The following is a 25,793-nucleotide window of genomic DNA, read 5'->3' as shown; positions in this document are numbered from 1 at the left end:
TTTTTTTTTGGCTGGTTTTAAAATTTTTTCTTGATTCATATCTCACACCAGAAATGTTGATTAAATAGATTACAGAACGATAAAACAAAGCTTTAGAAGAAAACAGTGTATTCTCATGACCTGAAGACAAAGATGTCTTAAGATATAAAAATCACTAACTCTGATAAAAACATTGATTAACTGAACTTCGTTTCAATGAACAATCTCTTTTCATTAAATTTTTTAAAAGACACCATTCAGTTCAGTCAGTTGACTCAGTCAGTCATGTCCAAATCTTTGCAACCCCATGGACTGCAGCATGCCAGTGGAAAGGCAACTCACAAACTGAGAGATGGTATTGGCCATATAGTTACAACAGAAGGATTGCATACAGGATGTGTAAAATATCCCAGCTAGTCAATAAGAAAAGACAAGAGATTAGATCTTAGAAAGAGCAAAAGATACAAACAGGGTCTTCACAAAATGTCCTGTTTCGTGTATGGAACATTCCTCTGAGTTTTCTGATGTAAGTTATAGCCCCCAGTCCCCTTTCTTGTGGCCTATGCTTAATTCAGGTTCTCTTGATTCTACTTACTATTCTGATTTTGAATCCCTATTTATATTTAGAGATTTTTCTTCATTTCAGAAAAGTTTAGCTTATATTCTTTGCTTTATTTGTGCAGCATTTCTATATGTATAAGATTGGAAAGGGGATTCCTAGTATCCACTCAGTCATGTGTGTTTACTTAGAAGTCCAAATTCCATTTTTATGAAGTCAGTTTAAATTAGAGTGGGTGATACAGCTTGGACTGTTTCTGGATTCATAACTATATTACTGTAAATCATTGTGGGCACAGTCAGTTAAAAGTTCACAAAGAAGGAAGCTATTTAGAATAGGAAGAGAGAAATAGAGGGATCTATCTAGAGGTTTATACAACCATTGGAAACCAGTGTTGGCAAGCCAGTGCCAACTTTCTTTGCTGGTTGACCATATTTTGAGTGCTTGATTTTTGTCACTAGGGACCTAGTGGGGTTTTGTTTATGTGTTTTGTATAAGCAAAGTACCTAATAATTTACAGTGATCCAGTGATTTCTCACGGAGAAGGCGATGGCACCCCACTCCAGTACTTTTGCCTGGAAAATCCCGTGGACTGAGGAGCCTGGTAGGCTGCAGTCCATGGGGTCGCTGAGAGTTGGACACGACTGAGCGACTTACCTTTCACTTTTCACTTTCATCCATTGGAGAAGTAAATGGCAACCCACTCCAGTGTTCTTGCCTGGAGAATCCCAGGGACGGGGGAGTCTGGTGGGCTGCCGTCTATGGGGTCGCACAGAGTCGGACACGACTGAAGCGACTTAGCAGCAGCAGCAGCAATGATTTCTCAAGGATTTGAATCTAGTCACAAATTACATCACCTGGGATGCTGATTAAAAATGTAGGTTCAAGAGCTCCACCCAGAGCAAGGGAATCTACATTTAGCATGCTTTCTACAATGGAGGTTTATATATTGGAGTGTGAATATCATTACGGATAGGTACCAGAGATGTGTATGTTAATTAACCCTACAAGTGGTGATTGTATATCAAATGTGGGAAATATGACAGATAATGCTTTAATCCAAGAGAATAACTGATGGATTTTTAGCTGTGGAGAATTTTAATTGCTTAGAGCATCAGGGATTTTCAACCTATAGACTGTAGGCCAAATCCAGCCCATCATGGTTTTTTGTTTGGCCACCCGGTTTTACGAAATGTTATTTGTATTTGTAAATGGCTGGAAAAAATCAAAGGAAAAAAAATACTTGTCACATGTGAAAATTCTATGAAATTTAAATTTTAGTGTCCATAAATAGTTTTATTGGAATACAGCTATGCTTATCAATTTATGAATTATCTATGGCTGCTTCTGCATTATGATAGCAGAGTTACAGTGTTACAGCAGAGACCACATAGCCCCCAAGGCCTAAATTACTGATTACTAAATTACTGATCTGTGTCTTTCAAGAAAAAGTCTGTAGACGCTTGGGCAAGGCTATAGGCTTTCACCATACTGTGCAGGCCAATCAATCTGATAACCCCAAGGCTGTTTCCACTTCTCTACCTCCCCCAGCAACCCCCCTACACAGAGAGAGACACACACACATACATTCTCTCTCTCTCACTCACACACACGTACACCCTGACTTAATGTCCATCAGTAAAGCCCTGGACTGTCTTGTTCATTGTGAAAGAAGAAAGCAAAACTGTGCTGTTCTCACTCAGAAAGATTCTATAAGTTTACCTGTGAAGTATTCTGTGATCTTTGGGAAATCTGTTCTGGAAATATCAGTAACTCTCATTATATTAATTCAACCCTTACCAACACTTGGTGCCACTTAGAAGAACTGATTTTAGCCCCAGGAAAACATAAAAATGTCTAAAAAGTCTTAAAAGGGGAAATCCATTTACGACAAGCTAAAGGTTAATGGATTCATTATTCAACCTCAAATTGTATTGTATCAAATAAATCATCTGATACAACAAAGAAAAGAGTGTTTTTAAACTTGATAAGAGAATAGGGCTTCCTGAAGCTTTCCCAAATATTTAATAAGATTAAAGATAGATTTTGGAGAAAAGAAAATAAAACAGAAAAGAAAACTAAGGGGCTTTGCTTTGTTTTATGTATATAGAGGGCCAGATAATTATGAATTATTGAGTGCCGTTTTTTTCACAGCTTCTCTCAACCTTCTTTCTGGTCACTTTTCTGTCCAATAGCAAAATGATACAAATAAATAAATGAGAAAGAGTAAACAGAAAACAGAGTTAGAAGAATAATAAAGCAATGGAAAAGATTAACACTCTAATGTATATCAATGGCTTTATTTTCTTGTTAGATATATGCCACAGATTTGATTTTCTGCTTTCAAATAGCCAAAAAAAAAGCAGAAACTATAATTTGGTGTCCATGAGTCAAAACCTAAACTAATTTTTCTTAAAAAAAATATCGTTTTCCTGATACTAAACCTTGAGATAAATGTTCCTGGTAGGTCCTCATAAAAACTCTTACTGTGTGATGACATGGATACTCTTTTATGCATGCACACACACATACACATACATATATAATATAGATGCTTTTTGTCTATCCTATTCTTTCAAAAACATGAATACAAAACCTACATTAAGGTAAAGGCATGGTATAGGGTCTGAGGCAGTACAAAATAGTAATTTCTTGATCTCATAAATAAATGAAGGTGTGGAAGATCAAACTCAAGTAGGAAACTTACATGAGATGTTTGGGCAAGTTATTTTGTTTTGCTTTCTTCATGTGTTGAATATATTTCTGTGTGCATCTGTTGGACAACACCATGTGAAAGTGTTATTTTCTCAGTTGTGTCTGACTCTTTGCAACCCCACAAACTATACTCCACCTCTGTCCACAGAATTTGCCAAGCAAGAATACTGGAGTGGGTTGCCATTTTATTCTCCAGGGGATCTTCCCAACTCAGGGATTGAACCCAGGTCTCTTGCATTGCAGGCAGATGCTTTACTGTCTGAGCCACCAGGGAAGCCATACGCAAACACAACTTCATTAATACCAATTGAAATGTAGTAGTCTCACAGATATTGAGGGGATAGCACATGGTATAATTTCACTCTGTGTCAATGAGGAGACCTTGAGCTTTGGATATTGAAAAGGCCTTAGAAATCATCTTAGTCAAAAATGGCAAATGTGTGACATATGTGCCTATGTTCTTTATTCTCAGTACCATTGCTGCTGCTGCTGCTGCTAAGTCACTTCAGTCATGTCCGACTCTGTGCAACCCCATAGACGGCAGCCCACTAGGCTTCCCCGTCCCTGGGATTCTCTAGGCAAGAACACTGGAGTGGGTTGCCATTTCCTTCTCCAATGCATGAAAGTGAAAAGTGAAAGTGAAGTCTCTCAGTTGTGTCCGACTCTTAGCAACCCCATGGACTGCAGCCTACCAGGCTCCTCCATCCATGGGATTTTCCAGGCAAGAGTACTGGAGTGGGGTGCCATTGCCAGTACCATGGCAGACATTACTAATTGATCACATTAATACACAGGTGGATAATATAAAGTGGCAATAAGGCTATTTCTCAACAAAACCCTTAATACAAGTACTGTATCAAAAGATCAATGCTGGTTGGACTTCCATGGTGGTCAAGTGGTTAAGAATCAGACTGCCAGTGCAGAAGACATGGGTTCAATCTGTCGTCTAGGAAGATTCCTCAAGCAACTAAGCCTGTCCACCACAATTACTGAACCCATGTTCTAGAGCCTGTGTTCTTCAATAAGAGAAGGCACCACAATGAGAAGACCATGCACCACAACTGGAAACTAGCCCCACTTGCTGCAACTACAGAAAGCCTGTATGCAGCAACCAAGACCCAGCACAGTGAAAAATAAATTTTAAAAAATCAGTGCTGGCATGCCTTATAAGAGGCTTTTAATGGATTTCTGGTTTTAGTCCCAACATGTAAAGAGCTTGGAAGTTGTTACTCTCACTCACTGAACTAAAAGAAACTTAACAATTTGATAATGAATGAATTTTCTTAGATCCATCAGAGAATTAAGATTGCAGGGCAAACCACCACCAAGAAATCTGGATATAGACGTGAATCCAGAGAATCATCACCAAAATTTGCTTACCTAGAACAGAAAATTGCTATTGTTGTTGTTTAGTCACTAAGTCATGTCTGACTCTTTTGTGACCCCATGGACTGTAGCCAACCAGGCTCCTCTTCCATGGGATTTCCCAGGCAAGAATATTGGAATGGGTTGGCATTTTCTTCTCCAGAGGATTTTCCCAACACAGGGATCAAACTTGAGTCTCCTGTGTCTCCTGCTTTGCAAGTGGGTTCTTTACCACTGAGCCAAGAGGGACACCCATAGGATGCTACCCGGACATCACTGGATCTTTTATTTAAGAGGGGGTGGATAGAGCTGAATCCAACAAAGAACCAAAACTTGTGCCATCAACGTCAGGCATTGAAACTGTAGCTTGTCCTCCATCTCATATTGCTGATGATCCTTTAGCTCTATCATCTCCCACCTCTTCTCCTCCTCCAGTCAATAACCCTTCTTGCCTGTTCATTCAATGATACCAGCCCCTATATGCCAGCTGTTGAACTGCTACTGTACATTAGTTTCTCTATTTGAAAGGGGATGTTCTGCTAAAATGGTGGAGGGAATTTTATTGTTTCTAAGAGAGTGATGCCTAGCATTTCTCCTAAAGTGGTCTATCTAGCTATCTTCTGGTAATAAGCTTTAATGTAGTCAAAGATACTTAAAATCAAAAATCTAATATTTAAGCTCCCTCATTTTTATGGAGGACTCTTATATCATCTGGTTATATGTGCCTGATTTGTCTTTCAAAAATAGAGGGAGCATAAAGCAGTTTTTAAGCATACAGGAATTTAGGGAAAATTTAGCTATGCACAAGGCTTTGAAGAAAAGTCTACTTGAAGATGAAGCAGCCAAACAAAAGGAATCATGATGGAGAAATTATGGTAAAAAAAATTGATTGTAAATATCAAATGAATTTTATGTATTTAAACATTCAGATTAAAATTACAATTCAAATTGTTGGAATTATAGTTAAAGACAAATATAAAAACTTTCACTTTAAGAATGATGGACACAGCCCCAAGCTAAGAAGCAGGCACAGCCCTTTGGCCTTGGGAACTCTGGTCTGAAGTACCTGGAGCGAGGCCTCTTCATGCAGTATCCTGTGGGCAAGTGAAACTACAGGAAGCACAAAGCGGGGGGAAAAAAGGAGTGTATGAGAGTTCCTGTTGCTCCACATCCGAGCCAGCATTTGATGTTGTCAGTGTTTCAAGATATTGGCCATTTCTAATAGATGTGCTTGAATGATACAACAAATTTTGCTGATGGTACGTCACTATAAATGATTCTAAATTGCCACTGACAGCACTATCAAAATCTCACAGGGAGAAATCGAGCCCTGAGCCTTTGGAGTGGGAGCACTGACTCCAAGACCCTAGACTATCAGAGAATTAACTCTAGGAAGTATTAAATAGAACTCACACAACAGAAACCACTTGAATACAAGACCTGGCATCACCCAACCACCAGGAGTACCCTGTGCAGGACACCTCATTTAAACAACAAACAAAACAAAAATACAAACCCAATCATCAGCAGACAGGATTACCACCTCACTCAGCCTTGCCCATCAGAGGAAAAACAAATAACTAAACAACAACAAAAAAACCCTCAGTACAAATTTCACCCTATATGAAGCTTTCACAAACCACTGGACCAACCTTAGGCAGGCAGAAACCAAAAGGAAGAAAGAATTCAACCTTGAAGCCTGGGGAAAGGATACCTCAAACACAGTAAGTTAAAAAAAATAATAATAATGAAAAGGCAGAGAAATACACAAATGAAGGAACAAACTAGAAACACAGAAGTCCAAATAGATGAAGAGGAAATAGACAAACTACCTGAAAAAGAATTCAGAATAATGATAGTAAAGATGATCAAAACCTTGAAGACAAAATGAAGAAAATGCAAGAATCAATTAACAAAGACCTAGAAGAATTAAAGAATAAACATACAGAGACAAACAACACAATTAGTGAAATTAAAAATAGTCTAAATGGAATCAATAGTAGAATATCTGAAGCAGAAGAACAAATCAGTGAGCTGGAAGATGAAATGGTGGAAATAACTTCTGAAGAGCAGAATAAAGTAAAAAGAATGAAAAGAACTGAGGATAGTCTCAGAGACCTCTGGTACAATATCAAATGCACCAACATTTGAAATATAGGGATCCCAGAAGAAGAAGAGAAAAAGAAAGGGTATGAGAAAAATTTTTAAGAGATTATAGTTGAAAATTTCCTCAACATGGAAAAGAAAATAGCCAATCAAGTCCAAAAGGCACAAAGAGTCCCATACAGGATAAACCCAAGGAGAAACACACCAAGACACATACTAATCAAACTAACAAAGACTAAAAACAAAGAAAGAATATTAAAAGCAGCAAGGGAGAAGCAACAAGTAACATACAAGGGAAGCCCCATATGCTTAACAGCTGATCTTTCAGCAGCAACTCTGCAGGCCAGAAGGGAATGGCAGGATATGTTTAAGTACTGAAAGGGAAAAATATGCAGTCATGATTACTGTACCCGGCGAGGATCTCATTCAAAACTGATGGAGAAATAAACAGCTTTTCAGACAAGCAAAAGTTAAGAGAATTCAGTACCACCAAACCAGCTTTACAACAAATGTTAAAGGGACTTATATAGTCAAGATATGAAAGAGAAGAAAAAAGATCTATAAAATCAACCTCAAACAATTAAGAAAATGGCAATAGGAACATATATATCAATAATTAACTTTAAATGTAAATGGATCAAATGCTCCAACCAAAAGACACAGACTGGCTGAATGGATATAGAATCAAGACCTGTATATATCTGTCTACAAGAAACCCACTTCAGACCTAAAGACACATATAGACTAAAAGTGAGAGGATGGAAAAATATATTCCATGCAAATGTGAAGCAAAAGAAAGCTGGAGTAGCAATCCTCATATCAGACAAAATAAACCTTAAAATAAAGCAGATTACAAGAGATAAGGAAGGACACTACATAATGATCAAGGGGTCAATCCAAGAGGAAGACATAGCAATTATAAATATCTATGCACCCAACATAAGAGCACCTCAATACATAAGACAAGCACTAATAGACACAAATGGAGAAACTGACAGTAACACAGTAACAGTAATAGACTTTAACACCCCACTCACACCAATAGGCAGATCATCAAAACAGAAAATTATAAGGAATCAGTTCAGTTAAGTTCAGTTGCTCAGTCGTGTCTGACTCTCTGCGACCCCATGAATCGCAGCACGCCAGGCCTCCCTGTCCATCACCAACTCCCGGAGTTCACCCAGACTCACGTCCATCGAGTCAGTGATGCCATCCAGCCATCTCATCCTCTGCCATCCTCTTCTCCTCCTGCCCCCAATCCCTCCCAGCATCAGAGTCTTTTCCAATGAGTCAACTCTTCGCATGAGGTGGCCAAAGTACTGGAGTTTCAGCTTCAGCATCATTCCTTCCAAAGAAATCCCAGGGCTGATCTCCTTCAGAATGGACTGGTTGGATCTCCTTGCAATCCAAGGGACTCTCAAGAGTCTTCTCCAACACCACAGTTCAAAGGCATCAATTCTTCGGCTCTCAGCCTTCTTCACAGTCCAACTCTCACATCCATACATGACCACAGGAAAAACCATAGCCTTGACTAGATGAACCTTTGTTGGCAAAGTAATGTCTCTGCTTTTTAATATGCTGTCTAGGTTGGTCATAACTTTCCTTCCAAGGAGTAAGCATCTTTTAATTTCATGGCTGCAGTCAAGGAATCACAAGTCTTAAATGATACATTAGATGAGATGGATCTCATTGATATCTTCAGGACATTCCACCCAAATGCAGAAGGATACACCTTCTTCTCAAGTGTATATGGAACATTCTCCAGGATAGACCACATCTTGGGTCACAAATCAATCTTCAATAAATTTAAGAAAACTGAACTCATAACAAGCATCTTCTCCAACCACAATGCTATGAGACTAGATATCAATTACGAGAAAAAAAACTGTAAGAAACATAAACACATAGAGATTAAATAACCAACAGATTACTGAAGAAATCAAAAGGGAAATCAAAAAAATTCTAGAAACTAATGATAAAGAAAACACAACAACTTAAAACTTATGGGATGTAGCAAAAGCAGTTCTAAGAGGGAAGTAAGTATATAGCAATAAAATACTACCTCAAGAAACAAGAAAAACCTCAAATAGACAGCCTAACTTTACACCTAAAACAGCTGGAAAAAGAAGAACAAAGAAAATCCAAAATTAGTAGAAGGAAAGAAATCATAAAGATCTGAGCACAAGTAAATGAAAAAGAAATGAAAGAAGCAATAGTAAAGATTAATAAAACTAAAAGCTGGTTCTTTGAGAAGATAAACAAAACTGACAAATTTTAACCAGACTCATCAAGAAAAAAAGAGAGAAGAAGCAAATCAACAAAATTAGAAATGAAAAAGGAGAGGTTACAACAGAATGCAGAAATACCAAGGATTTTAAGAGACTATTATGAACAACAATGGACGGAGGAGCCTGGTAGGCTGCAGTCCATGAGGTCGCTAAGAGTCCGACACGACTGAGTGACTTCACTTTCACTTTCATGCATTGGAGAAGGAAATGGCAACCCACTCCAGTGTTCTTGCCTTGAGAACCCCAGGGACAGGGTAGCCTGTTGGGCTGCTGTCTATGGGGTCGCACAGAGTCAGACACGACTGAAGTGACTTAGCAGCAGCAGCAGCAGAAGAAATGGACAGATTATTAGAAAAGTTCAGTCTTCTAAAACTGAACCAGGAAGAAGTAGAAATTATGAACAACCCAATTACAAGCACTGAAATTGAAGCTGTGATCAAAAATTTCCAAAAAAACAAAAGCCCAGGACCAGACCACTTCACAGGAGAATTCTGTCAAACATTTAGAGAAAAGCTAATGCCTATCCTTCTAAAACTCTTTAAAGAAATTGCAAAGGAAGGAAAATACTTCCAAACTCATTCTATGAAACCACCATCACCTTGATACCAAACCAGACAAAGAAAACACAAAAAAGAAAACTACAGGCCAATATAACTGATGAACATAGATGCAAAATTCCTCAACAAAATTTTAGCAAACAGAATTCAGCAACGCATCAAAAATCTCATACACCATGATCAAGTTGGGCTTATTCCAGAGATGCAAGGATTCTTCAGTATACGCAAATCAATGTGATACACCATATTAACAAGAATTCTTCAATATATGCAAATAAATCAATGGGATACACCATATTAACAAATTGAAAGATAAAAACCATATGATAATCTCAATAGATGCAGAAAAAGCCTTTGACAAAATACAGCACCCACTTATGATTAAAACGCTTCAAAAAATGGGCATAGAAGGAACCTACCTTGACATAGTAAAGGCCATATATGATAAGCCCACAGCAAACATTATTCTCAAGGGTGAAAAACTGAAAGCATTACCCCTAAGATCAGACACAAGACAAGGGTGTCCGCTTTCACCACTAGTATTCAACATAGTTCTGGAAGTCCTAGCTACAGCAGAGAAGAAAATGAAATAAAAGGAATCCAGATCAGAAAAGAAGTAAAGCTCTCACTGTTAGCAGATGACATGATACCATACATGCTGCTGCTGCTGCTAAGTCACTTCAGTCGTGTACGACTCTGTGTGACCCCATAGACAGCAGCCCACCAGGCTCCCTCATCCCTGGGATTCTCTAGTCAAGAACACTGGAGTGGGTTGCCATTTCTTTCTCCAATGCATGAAAGTGAAAAGTGAAAGTAAAGTCACTCAGTCATGTCCAACTCTTAGCGACCCCATGGACTGCAGCCCACCAGGTTCCTCCATCCATGGGATTTTCCAGGCAAGAGTACTGGAGTGGGGTGTCATTGCCTTTTCCAGATACTGTACATAGAAAACCCTAAAGATAGTACCAGAAAATTAGTAGAGCTAATCAGTGAATTTAGCAAAGTTGCAGGGTACAAATCACTTGCATTTCTATATACTAACAATGAAAAATCAGGAAAAGAAATTAAGAAATCAATCCCATTCACCATTGCAACAAAAGGAATTAAAAATCTAGGAATAAACTTACATAAGGAGACAAAAGAACTGTACACAGAAAAAGAGATCAGATCAGATCAGTCACTCAGTTGTGTCCGACTCTTTGTGACCCCATGAATCGCAGCACGCCAGGCCTCCCTGTCCATCACCAACTCCCGGAGTTCACTCAAACTCACGTCCATCGAGTCAGTGATGCCATCCAGCCATCTTGTCTTCTGTCGTCCTCTTCTCCTCCTGCCCCCAATCCCTCCCAGCATCAGAGTCTTTTCCAATGAGTCAACTCTTCGCATGAGGTGGCCAAAGTACTGGAGTTTCAGCTTTAGCATCAGTCCTTCCAAAGAAATCCCAGGGCTGATCTCCTTCAGAATGGACTGGTTGGATCTCCTTGCAGTCCAAGGGACTCTCAAGAGTCTTATCCAATACCACAGTTCAAAAGCATCAATTCTTCGGCAAAGAAATCAAAGATGACATAAACAGATGGGGAGATATTCCATGTTCCTGGGTAGGAAGAATCAATATTTTGAAAATTACTCTACTACTAAATGCAACCTACAGATTCAATGCGATCCCTATCAAATTACCAATGACATTTTTCACAGAACTAGAACAAAAAGTTTCACAATTCATATGGAAACACAAAAAACCCTGAATAGCCAAAGCAGTCTTGAAGAGAAGAATGGAGCTGGAAGAATCAACCTTCCTGACTTCAGATAATACTACAAAGCCACAGTCATCAGGACTGTATGGTACTGGCACAAAACCAGAAATATAGACCAATGGAACAAGATAGAAAGCCCAGAGATAAACCCATGCACCTATGGGTACCTTATTTTTGACAAAGGATGCAAAAAATATACAATGGGGCAAAGACAGCCTCTTCAATAAATGGTGCTGGGAAAACTGGACAGCTACATATAAAAGAATAAAATTAGAACACTTCCTAACACCATACACAAAGATAAACTCAAAATGGATTAAAGACCTAAATATAAGACCAGAAATTATAAAACTTGTAGAGGAAAACTTAGGCAGAATGCTTGATGACATAAATCAAAGCAAGATCATCTATGACCCACCACCTAGAGTAACGGAATTAAAAACAAAAGTAAACAAGTGGGACCTGATTAAACTTAAAAGCTTTTGCACAGCAAAGGAAACTATAAGCAAGGTGAAGAGACAGCCCTCAGAATGGGAGAAAACCATAGCAAATGAAACAACTGACAAAGGATTCGTTTCGATTCATTTCCAAAATATATAAGCAGCTCATACAACTCGATGCCAGAAAAACAAACAACCCAATCAAAAAGTGGGGAAAATACCTAAACAGACATTTCTCCAAAGAAGAAATACACATGGCTAACAAACACATGAAAAGATGCTCAACATCACTCATTATTAGAGAAACGCAAATCAAAACTACAATGAAATATCGCCTCACACCAGTTATAATGGCTGTCATCAAAAGGTCTACAAACAATAAATGCTGGAGAAGGTGTGAAGAAAAGGGAATGCTCTTGCACTGTTGGTGGGAATGTAAATTGATACAGCCACTATGGAAGACGGTACGGAGATTCCCTAAAAGAACAGAAATAAAACTAGCATATGACCCAGCAATCCTACTCCTAGACATATACCCTGAGGAAACCAAAATTGAAAAATACACATGTATCCCATTGTTCATTGCAGCACTATTTACAATAGCTAGAACATGGAAGCAGCCGAGATGTCCATCAGCAGATGAATGGTTAAGGAAGTGGTGGTACATATACACAATGACATATTACTCAGCCATAAAAAGGAATGCCTTTGAGTCAATTCTAATGAGGTGGATGAACCTAGAACCTATCATACCGAGTGAAGTAAGTCAGAAAGAGAAGGATAAATATCATATTGTAATGCATATATATGGAATCTGGAAAAATGATACTGAAGAATTTATTTACAGGGCAGCAATGGAGAAATAGACATGGAGAATAGACTTATGGACATGGGAAGAGGGGAAGGGAGGATGAGATGTATGGAAATAGTAACATTGAAACTTACATTACCATATGTAAAATAGATAACCAACAGGAATTTGCTGTATGGCTAATTCAGGGGCTCTGTATCAACCTAGAGGGGTGGGGTCAGGAGGAAGACAGGAAGGAGGTTCAAAAGGGAGGGGATATATGTATACTTATGGCTGATTCATGTTGAGGTTTGACAGAAAACAACAAAATTCTGTAAAGCAATTATCCTTCAATAAAAAAAAAAGAAGAATGACGGAGTATACACACTTTTCCTTATTCCTCTGATTAAGTACAGAGGGAAAAAACTTAGGTATTATTTATAAAACAAACATGAAAAAATTCTGAAAAGTGAAGAGAGTAAAATAGGCTGGGAACCAGGGAACAGTATAGTGGTGAGTTTATTGGTTTAGGGTTTTTGGGGTTTTTTTTTCCCTCTTATAGCCCAGACTTGGTTCTAGAAAAGCTGGCAACCCAGAAGCACCTACAGATCAAACAAAAAATGTGCCAACAAAAGCCTGCTCTCTCTAGCCAAAGGACCAAGAAAGGAACAAGCTAGCAAAACAGAAAACTTTTAGACAGTAACCACTCTACTCTAGTCACACAACCATAGCGGGAGAAAAGTGCAGTACCATCCCCACCCCTACTTCTGCCTGCAAAAGCCAAGCAGGAAGCCAGGACTCTTACCCCGGAGGGGCTGTAATACAGTATCTCTGTGCCTCCATCAGTGAACACCTAGTGAAGAATGCCAGGGCTTTTCATTACTGCTAGGTTGTAATAAAGATCCTCCTCACCATCCCCACTCATCGTTACTGGAGACCAAATGGAGAGCTGGGATTCCCATACTCGGCTGTTAGAAATGAGGTGCCTCTTCCCCCTCCCTGGGGTGCAATCAGAGGATGCCTAGTAGAGAGTTAGGACTTTCACCACCACACAGCAGTAATGTGACTACTCCCCACTCTTGTGAGTGGGTGCCATGTGGGAAGAAGTAACAAGGCCCTCCTACCCTTGAAGTCAGGCTAGTATATCAATGGAAGCCTAATGGGGAGCTGGAACTCTTACACCCACACTCCAATAAGGAAGTTCCCTAATCCCTGAGTGTTAATGGAGGACAAGTGGGGAGCCTAGACTTCTACCCATCCCAGGCAGTAACAAGGCAGTATTCCTTCCTTATCCTTTCTGAGTGGTGTCCTAGGAGGCCAACCAAAATAAAAGATTTAAGACCCAGAGTCCTATGATGCAATACCCCAAATGACTAGATATCATGTGAAAATCACTTGTTATACCAAGAACCAGAGGAATATCAACTTGAATGAGAAAAAGCAATCAATAGATGCCAACATCGAGATAACAAGAGATGTTCAAAATACAAGGCTGTTAAAGCAGCTGTCATAAAAATATTTCAATAAATAATTACAAGTATTCTTGAAACAAATATAAAAAAATAGAAAGATAGAAAATAAGTAGGAAGTCTCAACAAATAAATAAATGAAGAAGAACCAAATTGAAATTTTAGAAGTGAAAGTACAAAAAATGAAATAAAAAACTCAGTGGATAGGCTCAACAGAATGATGGGAAAAGATGAAAAACAATCAGTGAATTTGAAGATACAATAACAGAAATTCCCCAATCTTAACAACAGAAAAAAAAAAACACAGACTGGGTTAAAAAATAAAAATGAACAAGAGTCTCAGAGATCTGTCGGACCAAAACATTTAACATTTATGTTGTTGAAGCCCCAGAATGAAAGCTGGTGAGACTAAAAAAATACCTAAAGAAATAACGGCTAAAACTTGCTATAACTGGGCAAAAGATGTAAACCTTTAAATTTAACAAGCTGTGTAAACCCCAGATACAATCAAAGAAATCCATACCAAGATACACCACACTCAAACTGCTGAAAGCTAAAGACTGAAAAATCTTGAAGCCAGTGAGAAAAGTGGCACCTTGCATGGGCTACTCAGTTGCTTCAGTCATGTCCAACTCTTTGTGACCCTATGGACTGTAGCCCCCAGGCTCATCTGTCTCAGGGATTCTCCAGGTAGTACTGAAATGAGCTGCCATGCCCTCCTCCAGGGGAGCTTCCCAACCCAGGGAGCAAACCTGTGTCTCTGTGTCTCCTGCACTGGCAGGTGGGTGGTTTACCACTAGCATCACCTGGGAAGCCTGCACTTTACTTATAGGTAAAAAAAAGAAAGAAAGAAAAAAAAAATTTAAATGGCGGCAGATTTTTTTTAATCAGAAATAATGAGGTCAGAAGAAAGTGGCAGTTTTTAAGGGCTGAAGGAAAGAATTGCCTACCTAGTCTGTATCCAACAAAAATACCTTTGGAGAATGAAAGGGGAATCAAGACTTTTTCAAATGATGGGAGTCTAAGAGTGTATTGACAAAGACCTACCTGAAAGAATGGTTAAGGTAAGTTTTCTTTAAAAGAAAGGAATGATAAAAGATGGAAACTTGGAGCATCAAGTAGGAAGAAAACTAAAAAGGCAAAGAGTGAATAAATGCAATAGATTTTCTTTCTCCTCTTGAGTTTTCTAAACTATGTTTGATGGTTGAGACAAAAATAACAGTCTATTGTGATTGTCAGTGTTGTAAAAATATAGGAATAATGCCCTTACCTTGCACAGAGGCAGTTGATATATACTATCTAAAAAAGTTGGACATAGTAAAAGCAAAAGCATGAATCCATTAAAAAAATTTATAAAAAACATTTTAAGGAACTAGTGTCTGATATATAACATAATATATAATGTCACTCTAAAATTATTGATATTAGTATTTTTATTATTCCTACATGTATTTTTACATGTATTTGTATGTATATACAGGTGCATGTATACAGACATACAGAACTGACTGGCATGATTTTCTCTGAATGTTGATAAAGTTGGTGCACTGAGATTTGGTTTAATCACCAAATTGTTTATACTTTTCGTTGTCATGTTTAAGTTTTAAAATGTGTGTATTTTTTAACAGAATTATTTTTATTATATTTAAAAATCATGAATCAAAAGAATAAAAATAATTTAAAGGAAAATTATAAAATATTAATGATACTCAAATTTAATTATACAAAAATGCAAATACTGAAATTTAAAATAGTTTCTTTGGGGGCTCAATTCACATTCCATACAGCACAAAAACCAACCTTATATTTATCCAAATCTTGAAGTCTAATTAATAGATGGATACCTCTCTCCCCCTCAGTCTGTCCCTCTTAACACAAATAAACACATATACACACACATGCATGTTTGTTCATGATAAATGTTATCGTGTTCATCATAAATAGTTTCTTTCAAGGCCTTACATGGGGAGAGCCAGCCTTTCTTTTAAAATGAAGACATGGCTATTGTTGTGAAAAGAATTATACTGGTGTAAGGTTTTTCTCTAGGTGCAATATTCTACACAGTGTCTATACTTCAAGGTGTAGCTCTATGACATTGAGTTTGCTGGGAATAAATGTTAAATGTTGTTTTCTAGTCGCTAAGTGATATCCCGGAGAAGGCAATGGCACCCCACTCCAGTACTCTTGCCTGGAAAATCCCATGGATGGAGGAGCCTGGAAGGCTGCAGTCCATGGGGTTGCTAAGAGTTGGGCACGACAGAGCAACTTCACTTTCACTTTTCACTTTCATGCATTGGAGAAAGAAATGGCAACCCACTCCAGTGTTCTTGCCTGGAGAATCCCAGGGACGGGGGAGCCTTGTGGGCTGCCGTCTTTGGGGTCGCACAGAGTCGGACACGACTGAAGCAACTTAGCAGCGGCAGCAAGTGATGTCCGACTCTTTTGCGACCTCATGGATTGTAGTCCAACCGGCAAGAATACTGTGGAGGGTTGCCATTTCCTTCTTCAGGAGGTCTTCCTGACCTAGGGATCAAGCCCACGTCTCCTGCATTGGCGGGCAGATTCTTTACCACTGAGCCACCAGGGAGGGAACTAAAATATACAGAGTATTGGTGAATGCAGCTAGAGCAGCAGTTTGTGTGTGTGTGTGTGTGTGTGTACATGCATGTACAATTATGAGTGCTGGGTGTCTAGAAATAAGCAACATCATCATACAGAGGAGAGCTGAACCTCTGCTTTTCCTGCTTGTGTGATACATGCAAGTTAGGATGTGCGATTTCATTGACAATATTGATGCTGAAATAAATCTACCTCAAACTATGGCTGGCCTTCAAAGGAAAACTCAGGTTTTCACCAGCAGCCTAGTGGAGGACTCTGGATGTAAGTCAAAAGGCTGCCACCCACTGATAGGTAGCTTCCATTAACTGACCTCCCTTCCAATATTCTAGATTCCATGTCCTCTCTGGTCATTAGTAGTCACCTTAGTCATTGTTTCACCCTGAACTCAGTTTGCCTAGATATAGAAGAATAAGAATCATCTCTCCCCTCCTCAACTGTCCTTGCATGGTATTAGAATTCAGCCCATTGTTGACAGTTACCTAGACAATTCAAACTAGAGTTCTCTGGGTTAATCTTTTTATTTTCATAACAGGGACCATTTTCTCTCAAAGGACAACCTTTTTATTATACACTATTGATCAAACAGATTGGTGTAATGGAGCTTCGTAGTAATGAATACGTATGTACTAGGAAATATAACAACATTGTTTTCTTATAAATAAACCCCCAAATATCAGTGGCTTAACAATTAGACATTTGTTTCTCAATAATGTCACATTCAATGCTGAGGTACCTGGTGGATGGCCTTTTATGTGATTTTTCAGGATCCTGATTTTGTCCATCATGTGACTTCTCCTTGGAGACTCTTCCATTCATCTGGCAATGGAGGAAAGAATATATAAGGAAGGACATGGCTTTTTAATTTCTGCTCAGAAGTGATACACATCTCCAGCTACTGTAGCCTAAGGTGACACATCACTTCTGCTCACAATGCTTTGACCTGTTAGTCTGATGGGCACCCCTTTTGTGATCTAGGCAGAGGTATAATAGGTTCTGGCTAGGCTGCTGCTTCTTGTACACAGCTCTGCACTGTGGAAGGGGAGCACAAAATTTGGGTGGTCAATAAATTATCTCCACCCTCTCCAGAGGAGCAAGCCCAGGTAAATGTGGGGCTCACCTCAGGTGCCATGCCTTTCTCAAGGATCACAGCTTGAGTTGGCTGCTGTCTGACCAAAGAGTTGTTATGTATTTTGTGTTCAATTTTGAGTTGTCTGTGACTGGAGGGTAATTCTAATCTAATCCATGCTGGCTGGGACAGGAAATACTACTTAACTTGGTTTTAATCCAGCATTTCTTAAACTTATTTTTGACAATAGAGCCCCTTTTCTTCATATAACAATCACTGATAAAAAAAAAATACTTTGAAAAACACTTGCAAGAAAAAGAGTAAAGTTATACCATCTCCATTCCTTTACTTATCTCCCCAGGTTTTTGCTTTTGTTATTGTTTTGCTTGTGCTTTTATTTGTTGTAATTGTTTCATTTTCTTTAGCTCAGTATTGTTTAGGTATTCAGGATAGTTGAAATAGGTAAGACTAAAGGAAGTTGAAAAGCAGCAACTTGATTACAGATAAATGAAGTAAGCACAGTAGTCTTCATAACCCTCACACTTGCAGAGCAAAGTAGAGGGGAACGTTTTTGGTATCTGTTGCCTAGTACCTACTTGGTCTCTGGTTTCCTAGTTACCGTGTTTCTTGTCTTTTTTTGTTGCACTGGACCTTTATTGTTCTGCTGGGGCTTTCTCTAGTTATGGGCAAGTGGGGGCCACTTTTGATTGTGGTGCATGGGCTTCTCATTTAGGTGGCTTCTCTTGTTGCAGAGCACGTGCTCTGGGGCACAAAGGCTTCAATAATTGTGGCACACAAGATTAGTTGTTCCAAGGCATGTGGAATCTTCCTGGACCAGTGATCAAACTCATGTCCCCTTCATTGGCGGGCAGATTCTTATCCACTGTACCACCAGAGAAGTCCCTACTACATCTCTTTGAGCCACAGGTAATAATCTGCAAAACAGTAAGTGTTCAGGAGGTTAAATGAGACACCATATGTAAAACAGCTAGCAAAAAAAAAGGGGGGGGGAATTTAATACATATATGGCTCCTCCCTTCCTCATTCTCCTCTCTCTGTTTTCCTAGTTAGTAATGCACTAATTATAGTCGAGTTAGTTGTAATATTCAGCTACAATGGCAATTATATGAAAAGAGGTCAGGGAAAGATTGTGGTAACTGTATAAGCTCCCAGTTTACAAACACTGAATGAAAATAAATACTGCACATAGATGGTTAGATTCTAGTAACTTAGATCGTGCCAATCCTATTATTGATGACCCCACAGTTAAACTGACCAGGAAGCTAATGACTTAAGCTTCAAGCCCTTCCCTTGCATTGATTCCTAGGAATGCTGGGAGTTGCTCAGAATTGTAGAATGTTCTAGGTGGTGAGGGGGAAGCTGCTGCTGCTAAGTCGCGTCAGTCGCGTCTATGTGCGACCCCATAGACGGCAGCCCACCAGGCTCCCCGTCCCTGGGATTCTCTAGGCAAGAACACTGGAGTGGGTTGCCATTTCCTTCTCCAGTGCATGAAAGTGAAAAGTGAAAGTGAAGTCTCTCAGTCGTGTTCGACTCTTAGCGACCCCATGGACTGCAGCCTACCAGGCTCCTCTGTCCATGGATTTTCCAGGCAAGAGTACTGGAGTGGGGTGCCACTGCCTTCTCCAGAGGGGGAAGCATTGCTGTGTAAACATTTCTGGTAAATTGCGTAAAGATCGCTCAGAAAAAGAGGGATTTGAAAGAAGTTTCTGGGAGTTTGTTGTGATTTATTTTGTCATTCTAAATAAATATTTACTTTTGTACCTAATTTTGTGTTTTGTACTTCTGATTTCCTTTTCTTAAAGAGGGTCCCACAAATTGTTTACATTTCAGACTCAAAACACACAGATACACCCCTGCTCACACTTTTGGTGCCATCACGTGCTGCTACTCTGAAAATTCCCAGAGTTGCCCCCCTCAGAGCCTTCTGCAGATGGCTTTCCTATCCCTCTCCTTCCCTGCTCCCCTGGAGCTCTTCTTAGCACTGCTAGGATCAAGGACCAGCTGTTTGAGTCCCCGCCAAGACAATGTCTCTCCACATGCATTGTGTCCACTGGGGAGAATGATTAGGGCTCGAAGCTCAGGACCCAAAGTGTGCAAGGAATTAGGAGAGAGAAAGATTCAAGAAAATTAGGCCCTTGTGACTGTACTCAAGACTCAGGCCCACTCTTTTGGAGAATTGTGGGTTAGATTATACAGACACCCATGCTTTCATTAAATATATCTTTTGAGTACTCATTACGTGCCTGATGGATTGCCTACCACCTTGACTGTTACTTGTGTAATTTTTCAATGATAACATTTTACCAAACTCTGAAATTCCTGTACCACAACCCTTCAGTCATTTGGGTGACTCCTTTATAGATAATATAAGAACTGGTTGAAGAAAGCCAAAAGACATCTACATTTCATAGGACCTTTTTTTTTTCCCTGACAGCATTTATTTCATCCAAGCTCTACTTCTCAAAGTAGTTCTGAACACAAGATAATAATGTTGACCCATAGCAAAGACGATCAAGAATAGTGCAGCCTCAGAAAGCAAACCAAAGGTAAATATGAAAATGTGCTCAGTGGGAACCCAGAGGGAGGCCCTTGGAGGAGGGGAAGATAACAATTTATAAAGCTTTGGAGAGACTAGCATCAGCCTCTCCAGTGTTTGACTTCAAGGTGTCAGAATAGCCTTTATAGGTCAATAGGGTTGTTCTAGTGATTATCCAAACTTCTCTCCAATCCAGTGGGGAAGGCCCCAGTTTTATGGCATTACCTGCCCAGGCAGGAGGCAGGGTGTTAGAACTCTGAGTAGACAGCCCCTCCTCCCTGAAAGCAGCAGGCAGCAAAATAGGTCCGGAAATTCCTGAGCTTTGGAAAGCCAGCACTAATGCAATTACCTGAAATAAAAGAAGAGGTCAGATAATAAGGGGCAAAGGTTTTTCCTTTTAAAGTAAAGAGCCAGGTAAACAAAACCAGCTGCCCCTGGAGCCAACAAGCTCTCCTCATTAAATGTTTTAAGAGGCTAATGGGCATAAGTGGCTAATTGGAGTACAATCCTGAAGACTAAATCTAGGGGCCTAGAGAAGGGGGAAGGGGACTCAGGGTTAAGCAAAGAAGAAAGGAGATGAGACCTGCTCCTGGCAGAGGATCCTATCTGGCCAGAATGGAATGGAAACAAGAATAAGACAATTTCATCTGGAGTCTCTAACATTTGTTTGGATCTCTGTGATACCGGCTTCTTGAGAATCAGCTGCGACAATTTTATGTTTATATGCTAGTGGAATAGGATCTGGAGTAAGTTTTTAAAATAACTAATTATGGGAAATTTTATGTATATTTATGATGAAAAGTCTGAAAGGGTACAAGTCAAAATGTTAACAATGAGTTTCTCTAGGTGTTGGACTTACCAGTGATTTTTCATTTTCATATTTTAATTTTATGTGCATTTCCTATTTTGTCTATAATGAGCACTTGTTTCTTTTATAATAAACAGATAAAGGGCAGACTTTTAAATAGGATGAAAAGCATTAAACAAAAAATAAAATTTAGAACAAAAGAGAGCAAGAGAGTTGGTGAATGAATTGGTAAGTAGTTCCATTTACTTTGTATACTCTGTCATCTTTGCTGCCTTCCCAGGTATGTGCTTGGCATGAGCTACCGATCTGGAGGCCAGCAGAGGAAGGGATGATGGTCACTGGTACTGAGTCGGACAGGCTCTTTGTCCACACACATGTCCACACCATTGTCCACACACAATGGTTTCTAGCCCATTGTGTTTGTAGTAGTAGTTCACACAAAGGGTATTTCTGCACAGCCTCTCCTTGCTTCAGCTTTTAGTGGAATATCTCAGCCATTTGTGGTGTGATCCTAAGAGATGCTGAGATTTCAAGAGAACTTAGAGGAGGACTATGATTTAGAGGAGGACCTAAAATTATCCATCTAAGCATTTCTGGAACCAACCTTTCTGCCAGGTTTATGTGGAAGATGCCAAAGCACATCTTACTGGCAAATTCCCTTCCTCTGTCTTTCCCTTCCTTTCCTCTCTGATTCTTTTGGTCCTCTGGTGCCTTTGTAGCCGTCACTAAGCTAGTTACCTCTTGAGAAGAAACCTTGGCAGCTCAGAATCGTCTTTACCCTCCCAGTTAGGAGGACAGAGGAAAGCACATCACTGGACAGTCAGCTGGAATCCAGTCCCACTTCCACTTACCCAGTCTTGGTTAGAAATCACCATCTTTTCATTTTTAACAATTTATTCTTTCCAAGTGGTTATCATAGGCTCTTATGTCCAAATCTAACTGATATATTGAGCCCTTTACCATAGGCAGCCACTATCATAGAGCCAAATCTCTGGAATAGGCAACATTTTTCAAATAACTACAAACTGCTGACACTGAATATTTTATAAGAAGCTTCACATATATAAAGTCCCAGGGTACCCAAGAAAAAGGCTCAGGTATTTATCAACTCATACCTATGGTTCAATTGTCTCCTCTCTTAAAAGGGAATACTAAATTCTGTAGGACCAAAGTTCTTATTGGCAAATAGATGGGGAAACAGTGGAAACAGTGGCTGACTTTATTTTGGGGGGCTCCAAAATCACTGCAGATGGTGATTGCAGCCATGAAATTAAAAGACACTTACTCCTTGGAAGGAAAGTTATGACCAACCTAGACAGCATATTAAAAAGCAGAGACATTACTTTGTCAACAAAGGTCCATCTAGTCAAGGCTACGGTTTTTCCAGTAGTCACATATGGACGTGAGAGTTGGACTATAAAGAAAGCTGAGCACCAAAGAATTGATGCTTTTGAACTGTGGTGTTGGAGAAGACTCTTGAGAGACCCTTGGACTGCAAGGAGATCCAACCAGTCCATCCTAAAGGAGATCAGTCCTGGGTGTTCACTGGAAGGACTGATGTTGAAGCTGAAACTCCAATTCTTTGGCCACCCGATCCAAAGAGCTGACTCATTTGAAAAGACCCTGATGCTGGGAGAGATTGGGGGCAGGAGGAGAAGGGGATGACAGAGGATGAGATGGCTGGATGGCATCACCGACTCAATGGGCATGAGTTTGAGTAAACTCTTGGAGTTGGTGATGGACAGGGAGGCCTGGCGTGCTGCAGTTCTTGGGGTTGTAAAGAGTTGGACACAGCTCAGTGACTGAATTGAACTGAAAGTTCTTATTTCCCTAGTACAATATAAATGTGGATTTATGTTTGCAAATGAAAGTTGGTGAAACTTCATGGTAATATGGGGTTCCTTTGGCATCCAAATGTGAATCTGACTCAGACTGCAATTATTAAAAAGACACTGTGATGGTCAGGCTGGGGAAGGGACTCTTATTCAGGCCAAAGACAGAGGCAATGTTCAGGGCCACAACTGAGAAGCTTTTAGAGGATCTCCCATTTCTGTTAACTTCTCTGATTCCCTGAGAGAGCTCATCTATGGCCATGACTTCATTCATTATTTACAAACTGAAGAAAAGAAAACAGCAAGGTCAACATTTTCTATCTCAACTTTTCTCTATGCTGACTTCTCACATCTCCAAGGACCTGTTTTCTCTTGATATTCTCTGTGTCTTTGATATCTCAGGCAGAATAATTTCTCTCCTTTGACAAACCTAAAACCTAGTCTGAATGGCCGACATGTCCTTGGCACCAGTGTCCTCTAAGACATTCTCTCTCATAAGCTCATGATCGTCACTGACTCCCTTCCCATCTCTCCTACACTCTACAGCTTTATTTTATTAGTTCTTTCTTCACAGGCTCTCACTTCTACTTTTTCTGTGACCTCCCATACTTAGACTCTTGCCTGCACTGTTGAGATAAGATAACCTCGTCGAACTGGTTTCCTGCCTAGAGTTCTCTAGGCTCTCGTCTAATTCATGGCCCTCAGGATAGCCTGAGACCAACTGAGAATGATTGAATCCAGCTTGTTAGGTTAAGAGTGGGGCCAAGAACAGGCTCTAAAATGCTTAAGCTAAAATTTTTACTGGAATTCCTCCCCCACATGTCACATGAAGGAGGAGCTGGACTATTGCTGGGTCCAAGAAAACAGCTGTTGAGTGAACAGTAGGAGGAAGCCAATGTTAGACCCATGGTAGAAGAACCTTTCCTGGGTTCGAGCTGTGCTACAGTGGATCTGTACTAGTAGGGTGTGAGAGTCGATTCCCTGTCCCAGATAATCACTTTCAGGGATGTTGTCACTGGCTTACCTACTTTAGACCACATGACCACTAAGATCTTTAGACTCCAGACTTTTGCAGCATAATCACAGCCCTCCCCATTTCATTATCTCTCTCTCTCCATCTCTCTCTTTCTTTCTTCCTGCCCACCTACTGGAAATCCAGACTTTGTTTTTGCTCCTCCATAATACCCTCATTCCAGATCCTACAGTGGATGAACAGTGTCTTTCTCCAGATAGGTGTTTCCCTGCTCACCCCGTCCCATGGCTTTTTAGTTTGGGTTGCTACCACCTTGGATATTTAAGGAACCTGGAGGACAGATTTGGTTATTGAATACCTTCTGTGTGCCGTGTTCTGTTCTCAGCATTTCTCCTGATTTTTATTCACAGGGTACAGTAACCCTGTGAAAATATATGTTTGGGTTCTTTTTAAACCAATTTTAAAGAAGGGGAAGCCTAGTATCATATAGGTAGTATATGGCAAAGCTGAGCTTAAACCAAGGCTTTCAAACTCCAAGTTTTGCGTACTTGAGAAAAGTGACCAGAGGAAGGAGGGGAAGACCGAGGCCCCTCAACCCTGGGTCATGGACTATGCGGGATAGGATGCATGTTCACAGGGAATCCTACATATTGAAAGAGTACATCTGGCACTTTTATCTCAAGGAGCATTAAACTATATGTGCTGCCAGCAAAACTTATATTTCTGATGTTTAAAATAGTTACTGGGAGCAGACAAAGAAAAAAGAGGAAACTATAAAGTATTTGATCAAAACATAAAAGAACACTAATTACAGTACATTTTTAACATACACATAGTCATTATGTAATATAATACAAATATTTATGTCCTTCATTATGTGTTATATTAACATTGCACGAATTATTTTTTTATTTAAACACTGCAGTGTTTTCATATGCCTAGCTTTCAGGTAGTAAGCTGTCTAATCACAACTTAAAAACAATTGGAGGTGCTGACAGTGGAGTACTAATAGAGTTGTGAGGTGATGGATATGGACATTACCAGCTCTGTGTGTTACACATAGTAAATGTTTATTGGATCTGAGTCTAGCATCTAGTACCAGGAATGAGGTGAAAGGTCCTGTCATTGGTTTGTTTTATTCCCTAATATAAGTAACCACCCAAATTTTCAAAAGCATGTACCCTTTGCCACAACAATCTCACTTTTAGAATTCTATACACATGTAATTTAGTCAATCTCCTATTGTTTATGACCCCATCTTTGTGAGCTGAAAATTTAGAGAAATCAGAAAGAACTAGAAGTTGTTGAATGCTTACTGTATGCCAGATACTTTAGATTTATCTGTTTAATCTTCAAATAATCCTGGGAGGCAAATAGGCTACCTCTCTTTTAAGAATAAGAAAACTGAGGCCCATAAAGGCCAGGCATGTTGTCCAAGATCATATAGATTGTAAATATCTGATATGGAATTTGAATTCAGATATCTCTGGCTCCAAAACTTGGACTCTTTCCAATATACCAATGATTTAAACATTAGAGTCTGTGGAAATGTGTGACGTGGTGAGGGAGGCCAAGGGGAAGGCTGAATGGGAGGCACTCAGCTACCACCCACACTGCAACCAGAGCACCTGGTTCAAAGTGTGATTACAAGGAATTTTAACCATTCCACTACATCACGTATTGGAATGGCAATTTAACATTACAAAGGATTTTCACATGGTTCTATAACATGTACTGAGAGGTTGGTGACTAACTAAAAATGACATGGTCTATCATTGTTCATCAACCAAGGAGACCTAAGTAGATTGGAAAATGCACCCAGGAGTCATAAGTTTTGACTTAAATTAAATTGATTTAATTTGAAATTTTGCAAAGATGAGTATTGGGATGTTTAAGATAATGAAGGTCACTTAACC

General features: G+C 39.5%; 1 protein-coding gene and 1 long non-coding RNA gene across 8 annotated transcripts in view; one reads left to right on the top strand and one right to left on the bottom strand.

Moving 5' to 3' along the window:
• Positions 1–17,551, bottom strand: part of LOC133239265 (uncharacterized) — a 30,967-nt gene extending 13,416 nt beyond the window's left edge. Inside the window, exon 1 of the long non-coding RNA XR_009733769.1 lies at positions 17,375–17,551. This is a non-coding gene — a long non-coding RNA (uncharacterized LOC133239265). The remainder of the gene's footprint in view (positions 1–17,374) is intronic.
• The window catches only part of HPSE2 (heparanase 2 (inactive)), a 716,285-nt gene that overhangs the window by 518,805 nt on the left and 171,687 nt on the right, over positions 1–25,793 (top strand). The window lies entirely within an intron of this gene.

Source organism: Bos javanicus, chromosome 26 (assembly GCF_032452875.1).
Source record: "Bos javanicus breed banteng chromosome 26, ARS-OSU_banteng_1.0, whole genome shotgun sequence".
Taxonomy (NCBI): domain Eukaryota; kingdom Metazoa; phylum Chordata; class Mammalia; order Artiodactyla; family Bovidae; genus Bos; species Bos javanicus.
The sequence above is the reverse complement of the archived record's forward strand: the minus strand, read 5'-3'. Positions and strand labels throughout refer to the sequence as shown.